This window comes from Mytilus californianus, unplaced genomic scaffold (assembly GCF_021869535.1).
Source record: "Mytilus californianus isolate M0D057914Y unplaced genomic scaffold, xbMytCali1.0.p SCAF_15, whole genome shotgun sequence".
Classification (NCBI taxonomy): Eukaryota; Metazoa; Mollusca; class Bivalvia; order Mytilida; family Mytilidae; genus Mytilus; species Mytilus californianus.
Genome location: NW_026262637.1, coordinates 9,291,894 through 9,303,189, shown reverse-complemented (window position 1 = coordinate 9,303,189; position 11,296 = coordinate 9,291,894). Strand labels below are relative to the sequence as shown.

Below are 11,296 nucleotides of genomic sequence, written 5' to 3'. Positions count from 1 at the left end.
TTTAAATATTTTTCATTTAACGGCCGTTGCTGTCTTATTCATTTTTTCGGTTTTTAGATATATCGCCTTATTGTTCGCTGCCTTATTGTTCGCTAGTTATTGTTCGCTAGCTTCAGCCTGGTCAAGTTTAAGACGGCCCCTAGCACCGGCTTGAGCAAATTCTTTGCAAAAATAATTTGGATAGACTTTGTAAGATGTAACACCATCTAATCGGGCCCGGTCAAAAAAGAACATACTGGAAAGCAGTACATATTTAAAACAAAATAGTTCCTACGCATAAGGGTAAATTGCAAAATTTGATATGATAAATAATCAACATGACTGTTTAAAGTATGTATTTAGTAATGTTTTCTTTATTTGTCTCTGTATAATTCACGCGGGCTCTGCGGGCCTTTTAAATTAAGAATCAAATATATCTAAGACTTCATATTTGTTTTTTTGTGAATAACAAAAAAAACTACAATTCCTGTTTCTTTACTAATTTTTATGCTAACACGTTCACTAATCAAAACGGAAAAATTGAATCAAAATGTACATTTATTTCAATCTATACTGTTAGCCAAGAAAATTGCTATACTGAAGTCTAACACACTATTAGTGGTAATGATTCACATACCTAATTACCTTAGAAGGTTTGTTCCCACCTTTTAAATGTACTTCATTCAGTATAGGAAACTATGTAAACTATATTGCAATAACTTACCTTCACACATAAATGGTCTTACAGGTACCCTTCCGTGTCCCCTTCCAGGTCCCTTCCAATTACCTCTTCCCGGTCCCTTTTTTGGTCCGCCTCGTCGACTTTCAACTGTCACCAATACAATGGCTAGTAACACAAACACAAATACCTTCATTTTCGTCAATTATTCTTTGGGTTATTTCAAATCTAAAAATCAAAAAGGCCGGTTTTAATTTGTTTATATATACATTGCTTTGTATTTCAGTAAAGAAATATAGGGTAGCGAAAAGAAAAATACAAATAAAAGACAAAAAATGGTGCACAACATCCTGACAAGCCTTTTACAAACACATAGAAAGCAGCGATCGTTTCACAGTTTTTCTCCATCTAAAATTCATAATGAGGTATTCATCGCAAAATATACACAACCATCACACCTCACAACACGTTGAACATGGTCAATGATGGTCAACCTCGGCTCTCGCCAAAATGTTAGTTCAATGATATCTTGACCGGATAAATTCATTATTATGAATAGTGGAAAATACTTAGGATGGACTGAAAAAACAATATCGACAAATACACAGTTAAAACTTTTGACAATTGTAAGACCATGCTAATACAGTAGTTGATAAATTTTTTTTATGAAATAACAATCTGAACTTCTGCATTTAGTTCATTAATAACTGGAAATTTTTTTCTTCTAAGAAAAAAATGTTGATATAATAATGGATTAATAATGTTTAAAACAATAATATGATACAGCCCACGCCTGAAGTTTATTTTTAAGGATAATGTTGTCTCATTAGAACTGGACTTACCTCTCAGTAACTTCTTCTCGAATTGCAGTAACACTTTCCGGTTGTTTATATAAGATATTTTATATAGATCTTTATTAACACCTATGGCTAAGCTGTATATGATTTATTTCTTGTTTGTCATTATTTAAATAAAAATATCAAAATAATATATGCATATCAAACAAAAGTAACTAGTAGACCTTTGGTCATAAATCTTTTATCGATGGAATATCTTAATTATGTCCTGAGGTGGTCATGGGAATGCGTACTTCTGAACTTTTGTATAATTTGTTTATCGGTTTAAAGTTAAAGGTCGAATTAGTAATCCAAGAATTTAATTGTCGAAAGATATCCAACGAGTGAAGGAATAACACATTCAAATAACGTACGTACATCTACCACTAATGTGCGGACACGAGTTGAATATGTTTGACCTTGGAATTCCTAGATTGTTACTCACTTTGTGTTGATGCAACTTCTTGATTATCATAATATAAATTATGCAAATCAAACAAAAGTTATAAGACCTTTGGTCATATATTTTTTATCGACGCATTATCTTAACTGCATGTGTCCTGCGGTGGTCATGGGAATGCGTAGTACTTTTTCTATTTTTATATAATTTGTTTACCACTTTTTATTTAGTTTTTACGTTTTTTCGAGAGATTTTGCTTCTATTCAGTTAGTCATATGCATGAGCTCAATTTTGTTAGTTTTAGACCGATCTTGTTTTATTCACTAACCTTCTGGTGTATCTTTTCTTTGCTTTTAAATATATATACTCTAGTAAATTAGTTCAATTAGCGCGAGACCAATTAAATACAAACAGAATAATAAACGGACATTTTGCTAAAAACAATATGTAAAAAAAAGGTAGAAAAAAGGAATTGATATAACATACAAATATGGGTGTTACACGTACAATGTGTCTCCCTGCTATTCAAACATAGCAGAAAAATCATCCTTCTATTCCTACAAACAATGAACAGTAACTATTGTTATCTGTTATCTAACAGGATGTGATCTGTTATCTAACAGGATGTGATCTGTTATCTAACTTTATGTGATCTGTTATCTAACAGGATGTGCTGGTAATTGTATGATTATGTTGTTATCTTAAATCTTAATTAATATACTGGTAATTACAGGTATACAAGTGGGCGCATTGCTTTTGGGACAATTCTTTTAATTCAATTCAATTCAGTATTTCATATGCGCCACAAGGTTATATTTCATTTGCGCCAAAAAATAAATACTGTTTTTGCGCCAATTTACAGTTAACATGTAACGAAAAAGTTTTTAAGTAGTATTACATTGTTTCCTGAATACGAGACTTGTTTAAGAAATTACCCTCCCCCCTGGAAAATTAATTGAGTTCATATCAATTTCTCATACAAAACTGAGAGTAACTTAGGCATCATATTGTATAGTGTTCATTTTCGAGATGACAGGATGGATTTTTATTCAGCCGGAGACAAAGAAAGAAAATACGTCTTATATTTGAAACATTAAATAAATACATCCAAGAGTGTAAAGCAACAGAGAGTCGAATCTCAGCAATTAAGAATCAGAGTTGAATCAGAGTTCAAAAAGCAACTGTGGCATTCCTGAAAAAAAAACCCATCAAAGTTAGTCCTGCTTTACTGTCAAAGAGAGCTGATGTATAATGTAGTGATTTAGAATGAATATGTTTAATAAGGAAAACTAAAACTGTGTTTAAAAATTATTATTAAAAGTTTATTTTTTACATATATTTATCATCTATACCTGTATTATTGGCGCAAATGAAATGCTAAATTTTTATGGTGCAAATGACATATGGTGTGTGGCGCTAATGAAAGATTTATTTGGCGCAAATAAAATGCCAATTGCCGCAAAAGCATAAAGGTGTCTGATAGAATATTTGACAATTGATGTTTTTCTTTAAAAAGACTAGAATATTAAATATAAAAAAACAGTAACATAATAAACGAATGAATGGATGGATGAACTAATCGTTATTGCGATAGCATAAGCATGCTAGGGGGAAAACATATATTAAATAATATAAAAGATGGACAAACAGCAGAGAACAATAGAAAAATACTATGACAAATGTGCAGTAATGAAATTATATGAGATCTAATATTCCATGAAGTTTTTATATAATTACATAATTTTTATAGTGAGAGACTTACTAAACGCTTGAAGTACATACAAAAGTTTATAATTATTAGGCCAATTAATCTAGACATATAATACATACAATTGTATTGTATGTCTCGTATAAGGCCATGAACATTAATACGGGAAAAATTGTGTTCGAACAGAGCTATAAGCTGGACATCCTAGAACAAAATGATATTCATCTTCAATAACGCACACTTTACAGCATCTACATAGACGATTTTCTCTCGGAATATTATGGTAAATTTAACTTTCATGTTCTACTACGAAACTCTTTTAAAAGACAAACATTACTGTTAGAATTAAAATATTTTTCAATACAATCTAATATAAAACAAAGTTTATTACATTGTTGAAGAGTTGATGACCAGTTCTGCAAGTATTGATCTTGTATGCGATATTTATAGCAAATCTACAGATTGTGCCAGATAACCCTGGATACATAATTTAACTCGAGATCATATAAAACATCACGTATTTTGTAAGCCCAGTTTACATATAACCATAACGAAGAAATGCAATGTTCAAATTGCATTTACCAACATATATTTGGAAGTAAAATATCAGATGAAAATTATATTAAATTATCAAAATAAGAATAATGAATTATATGATGAAATAGGAAGTGTGAAATTCTATTGACTGACGATCTTCAGTAATATAACGTATTCCTTTTTTTAATGGACCCAAGATATATATTCCGATAAATGAGACCAAAAGTCTCAAATTAGGCCAAGGCAAGTTTAAGAAACACATCAGAATTTCAAATCTCAAAGTCTATAAACGAAGAGCCGACTTAGGTAGACTTAATAGGGCTTTAATCATGACTCAGTTTGATGGGTTTTTGTCTACAAAAAGCGTAGAGTGCAAATAAAAGTTTTCGCCAACTAGTCCGTAGAAAAACTAGTACAATTACTGCCACCTGATACTGTCGGAAGATGTTTGTTTCAAGCACTCGAAGAGTTTACAACACCGACATAAACCTTCTAACATCAGGATTAACAGATTATATACTTGGTTGAAGGTAATCACAGTCTTTTGCACGAGTATTCCACAAATAATCCGAGAACAATCAATCATCTGGAGAGGATGGCACACAAGACTAACATCTACAGTCTGGTAAAGCTACTTAAAATTGAGGGGCAATTTATGCATGTCAATTACTCAAAAATGCAACAGATGACAAATTGTACCAAATAGAAGACCATATCGACAAATTGATCACAGACTCGTAACCACATGTAAATAAACTCCTCATAGATACCAGGATTGACATTTTGTACGCCAAACGCGCGTTTCGTCTACAAAAGACTCATCAGTGACGCTCGAATAAAAAAAAGTTAAACAGGCCAAATAAAGTACGAAGTTGAAAAGTATTGAGGACCCAAAATTTCTAAAAGTTTTACCAAATACAGCTAAGGTAATCTACTCCTAAGGTAGAAAATGTAGAATGGTGAAATTGTGTCAATACAGTACGCAGATTCACATAGACCGATCTGTATCAAAGTCTGATATTTTAATGCCATAATATTCATTGTTGTGCAGTAGCTTTCATATTGTATACGTCGTTTTCTCATGTTGTTTTGATTTCTCTCAAGAAAAACATACATATTATAGGTTTTCCTTCAAATTATATTAGGATAAAGACAAGGGGTAAATGTCATTATCAATAAAATATCTAATATATCTAAAATATCTTACTTCTATTAAATTTCGCTTGATAAATTAAGAAATTACCAATAAACTAAGGCTCCAACTCCCTCAGCCAGATTTAACCTTCGATGAATGTTGCTAAATACAAAAAATGTATCTTAATAGAAATAAGAAGATGTGGTATGAGTGCCAATGAGACAACACTCCATCCAAGTCACAATGTGTAAAAAGTTAACAATTATATGTCAAAGTACGGCCTTCAACACGGAGCCTTGGCTCACACCGAACAGCAAGCTATAAAGGACCCCAAAATGACTAGTGTAAAGCAATTCAAACAGGAAAACCAACGGTCTAATCTATATAAAAAAACAAGAAACACTTATGAACCACATCAACAAACGACAACCACTGAACAACAGGTTCCTGACTTAAGTACATTTGGTGATATAGCTCATAGCGTTTCTACGTAGATATACAGCAATGGCTTTGGTGATATAGCCCATAGCGTTTCTACGTAGATATACATAAATGGCTTGGTGATATAGCTCATAGCGTTTCTACATATATACATCAATGGCTTTGGTGATATAGCTCATAGCGATTCTACGTAGATATACATCAATGGCTTTGGTGATATAGCATTTCTACGTAGATATACATCAATGGCTTTGGTGATATAGCCCATAGCGTTTCAACGTAGATATACATCAATGGCTTTGGTGATATAGCTCATAGCGTTTCTACGTAGATATACATCAATGGCTTTGGTGATATAGCCCATAGCGTTTCAACGTAGATATACATGGCTTTGGTGATATAGCTCATAGCGTTTCTACGTAGATATACATCAATGGCTTTGGTGATATAGCCCATAGCGTTTCTACGTAGATATACATCAATGGCTTTGGTGATATAGCGTTTCTACGTAGATATACATCAATGGCTATGGTGATATAGCCCATAGCGTTTCTACGTAGATATACATCAATGGCTTTGGTGATATAGCGTTTCTACGTAGATATACATCAATAGATTTCAAATGTTTTGGGTTTGAGTGTTCGTTATGAAGATCAATCAAAAAGGCGCTTTGGTTGCACGAGATTGATTAAGCGCTATTTTCATTTTTCATTTCAATCAAAATACACTTAAAATGAAAGCTACATGGATTTTATTAATATTTACCTGCTGTTTGTAAGTTTGAATGTTTTACATGTCGTTCCACAATAATTTCGGTTGAATCCTACTTTGTTCACATTACGTAATTACAAAATTAATCAATAAGTTAAATAGGAAAAAAGACAAAGGGTTTATTGAGCCTTGTTCCAAGTCGTGATATAGCAATCGGTTATCTATGTATTCTATCGATATCGTGTCTTCAACCTGTGCCAACATTATAAATATATATTCAACGTATGCCAACGAACAAATTAAAAAAGATATTTAAAACATTTAAAATTTAAAAGGTATAATTCGATCAGTCTTTTCAACCACTTATGAATCACTTCTGAAAATTTGAAAAAAAATATGAAATTGAAGTATGAATGATTTCAAATTTTGTTGAACCAAATTTGAAATTTACTATCAGTATTGTCAAAGAGAGGCGAAAGATACCAAAAAGATATTCTTACTCATAATTCGAAAACAAACTGACAATGCCATGACAAAAAACGAAAAACGACGAAAAGACAAACACCAGTACACAAAACACATCATAGAAAGCTATAAGACTGAACAACACATGGATGTTCAATTGTGTGCATTGTAGTTACTGTTCAATGTTTTTCATCTAGATCACCCAATGATATCTTACGAATCAGTACCTTTCTTTCAGTAGCTGATGTTTGGTGCGTCTTTTTAAAAGTGGACGAGTTCCTCTTGCTGTGTATTGAAAAAAAAATGTGAAAACAAACATACCGAACTCCAAGGTAAATTCAAAAGGGGGGATTTCATCAAAACTAACAAAACCAAACGCCCCACTATATCATCTTACAGAACGACTGGATAATAACTGTCATATACTTGGTACAGGTTTGGAGGATGATGCATTCTGTAACTGCATGCCTAGGGCCTCTTAAATACTTCATTATATTCCAGGTATATAAAAAAATATAATTTTTAAATGCCATATAAACCATCCATTTAAATTAGAACCCTATACCTTTGTGTGTGGACTGAATATGAAGACCTAGGACTATCATGCATTGCACATGTGTATAATTCATTACGATGTCTGCTGATCGGTGACATAAGATTATTAGGATAAGGTAAATAAAGTATCTGTGCATGGAGGATCAAGTGCACATGAAAATTACGATACAGACACAAAATATGCATAGTGTTTCAACGTTTGTACGATCCCAGTGTAGGATGCAGAGAAAGGGATACCAGCTGAAGATGGAGTATGAACTCGTACTTAATCAATGCAATAGGAACGACAAGCGAATATTATTGTTTACTTGAATGTGTCCATCTTTCGTAAATGGAAAAACAATATATCCAATGCTCTTAAAAACATTCCTGTTTTCGTTTGCTCTCGAGAATTACAAAAGAGACATTCATGGTCGAAACGTGCATTTGGTGTACATAGTGAATAGTAAAATTAATATCGATAATTTTATTTCTATCAAATTGATAATATACTTCCATCTATTTGGTTACTTCTAAGCCAAGTTACGCATTTATTTATTTAGGTTTAAGGTATGATGCACTTTACCTATACTAGAGGGAACTATAAAACGTTTAATGAGTTTTGATTTTATCTTTAAGTTTCACACATGTGATGCTTTATTGCTTTTTTCGTGAAGCACTGAGGGCAAAAGACTTGTTTTTTCATTAACGTTGTTATTTTCTCACTCGTACATTAAAAGTTTGTCCTTGAAATCATTGACTGTTTTATTAGTGACGGATTGGAAGCGGATTTAACTGGATATAGCTGGGACAATCTATATATTGACAGTTAGTACATGTATACTATTCCCAGGTTATAGTAAAATATCGTAAAGAATTTTTCAACAGCCTTAATACCCTATGGAAAAAAATGTAAACAGTTTCGATAGAATTGTTTGTGAACAAGGGTATTACATTAAGTTGTAATGATTTATCCGTGTATGCCATTTATATTTCATTGAAATCGATGCATTATTGAAAAGAATTAATGTACGGTCGTAATAAAAATAAATGGTGATCACAGAAAATGTTAACAACCAGTATATATGTGTTCATGAAAGTCATTGTTAAATCATTACACGCGTCTTTTAATTTTTTAAAAACTATAATTGGTCACAATCGAGGAAAAGATGATGTGTCTGTGGCTATGAAAAATTAGAACATATCCATGGTCATCTGTGACACAGACAATCCACAATGGTCAGCCAAATCATCATGACGTCCTTAAAATATTAAAACAACACGTAATAAATTTCATGCGTCCGAAGCGCTTTTCTAGATTTACCTTCATCAGAAACGCTCAAAGTCGAATATTTGAAATCCAAGGATGTATAAGAACCGAAACAGTTGAAATGAAGTCGACAGTAGTTTACCGATGTTCCAATCTAGAAATAGATTAGGAACAGCCAAATAAGGGTAACAAACAAAACACTGCAAGAATCGTATGAACTCCAAAAGAAGCATGACCGGGAGCGTCGACAGGTTAGATTCTCCTGCTATGAATGTATCACCCGCCATGCAAATTCACACTCTGTCAACATGTCACAATCGAGAATCGGACACAATCGGCAAAATTAACATTCAACATCAACAACAATACTCTACGTTAAGATGGTCACACAGTCAGTTATATAACTAATCTTTCCTGAGTGCCTTATAGAAAGCCATCAACAAAAACATGTTAAATCCTGAGTCTCTTATGATAGAAAACCATCAACAAAAAATTATTGAAAATCAAAAATGCAAACAAGTATATGTAATACATTAGTATAAAAGTCAAGTATAATGATGATACTCAATACAACTTTATAAAATGTTGTGAAAAAATGAACATGATGAAAAAATTTTAATTATCATTTTAATGGGTTAATTTCAATAAATGATCTGTTAATTTGTTTTTGAAAAATAGCATTTGTAATATTTCTTAACGATGTAGTTCCAAAAGACATAAAACAATTCTTGAAATGGTATCTAATTTACAAAGATCTCAGACCGCGTAAACTTGTCGCTTGTTTGCTGAGACACCAACACATCGTATTTGGTCAACCAATTCGTGATGATGTTCATAACAATAATGTAGTGGCGATTTCAGTTGTTCTTCCTCATAACTCTGTTGGAGCAGTTTTTTGTATATGTAGCACACCCATATAAATGAAGTCCGTATAGTGTGAACATGCACGAGCTTAACGTACTAACTGAGATATGTAAACACCATATGATGGAGCAGAATATATGTTACAGCAGAGAAATGGGAATTTGACAATTGGAAAGTTGACATCATCAAATTTGTCATAGATTATAGTTTGAAGTCGTCATCTGTGTCAATGTCGATGAAAAGATCAAGATATGAAGCAGACCTTGTACTGGTGGTAGTATCCTTAATCACAAGTTCTCTGGGACATATGAGATATAAGCACTCATTGAAATGTGACATAAAATCATCAATTTATCTGAAAGTAAAATTTGATTACTTTACAAGATGCTTTTTCTGTAAATGTTTGAGAAGGTTTTGTATGCAAACAAATCGACCAGTGGTGGTGCACAATAAGTACCCATTAGAATACCGAATGTCTACTGAAATATTAATCCAACAAACTCAATAAATACGTTGCCGATCAAAAAGTCCTGCATTTCAATGATATTGCCTTCGGTGTACTTGTTGTAGGAACCATTGTGGTTTTTCACAAAGTAAGACTTTCATGGAGTAAAACTATGAACTTGTGTCTACGCTTCCCTTTTTTTTTTTTTTTTTGTTTAATGAGACGACGTAGTCGATATCTCAATTGAACATTGAACATTGGAAACAGTAGGATAAAGCGTAGAAAAAAACATCTGTTTGACACCGCTGGTTGATTATACCTCATCACAAATCATGACAGAGAACGCAAGCTCTAGAGCCCCCACTAACTGGGAGATATGTAATTCACACGGTGGCGATGTCGTAATGTAAACACATAGAAATGGAAAGTTCACAACTGAAAACTCAAAATCATTTACTCTATCGTAAAGTTTAGTACTTAGCCGACCCTCATTGTCAATTGTAAGATGTGATCAAAGTATGTTCTGTTCTGTTCTGGTATATTCCTCCGTTTTATCGGAGCACTTTACTTATCGAATGAGTATTAGAATTTTAAATACTTAACCGAAAAAGCGGATATTTTTATATTTACGATATGAAAAATATAATTTTAAAATAAAATTAGTTAGTTAAAGTGAATAAAATAAAAGTTTATAATGTCTTTGATGATATATTAAAAGATATTAATACAAAAAAAAAAAATAATAATATTATTCACACGTGACAAATTACGGCACTTTGATTCACCAATATGAATAAATAAAAAATTTTACAACCTAACGATTTCTAGTCAATAGGTGCCCTGCCAAGGCAAATGTTAAAATTATATAGCATTATCTTTTATGCTGATATTTATAGACTGAACCAGTTAGCTTGGCATCCCATGCAGACTGTTCAGACTATATTTAATATTACTGTTATATTTTCATGTCACTTGATATCACATAAAAGTTGTGTACGCTTCATGTGTAAATGGTAGCATAAATCTTGTGTCTTCCTTTCTATATCTAGCAACTTGTCTATTGGTTGATTACTCATTATGTCTAGTGCTGAGCAGTCTAATATAATTTTGAGTAATAGTTCATTATTAATAACATTTGTTGTACCACCCCTTTCTATTTCTCGTAGCATTTTCAATAAGTTATCCATATATCGCTGCCTAACATCAGATAGACTTAAGCAATGTAGTAGGAATTGTTCCAAGGTTTCTTCAGATTCATTGCATAGCTTGCAATTTGGTTGAATAGCATTTTT

At 32.3% G+C, this 11,296-nt stretch overlaps 1 long non-coding RNA gene across 1 annotated transcript; it reads right to left on the bottom strand.

Annotated features, from left to right (window-relative positions):
• Positions 1-774: 774 nt before the first annotated feature.
• Positions 775-6,682, bottom strand: LOC127725348 (uncharacterized). Its single transcript, XR_007992940.1, has 2 exons — positions 6,481-6,682; positions 775-886 (listed from the first exon to the last, which is right to left on the bottom strand). It is a non-coding gene; the product is annotated as an uncharacterized LOC127725348 (long non-coding RNA).
• Between the last annotated feature and the right edge of the window lie 4,614 nt (positions 6,683-11,296).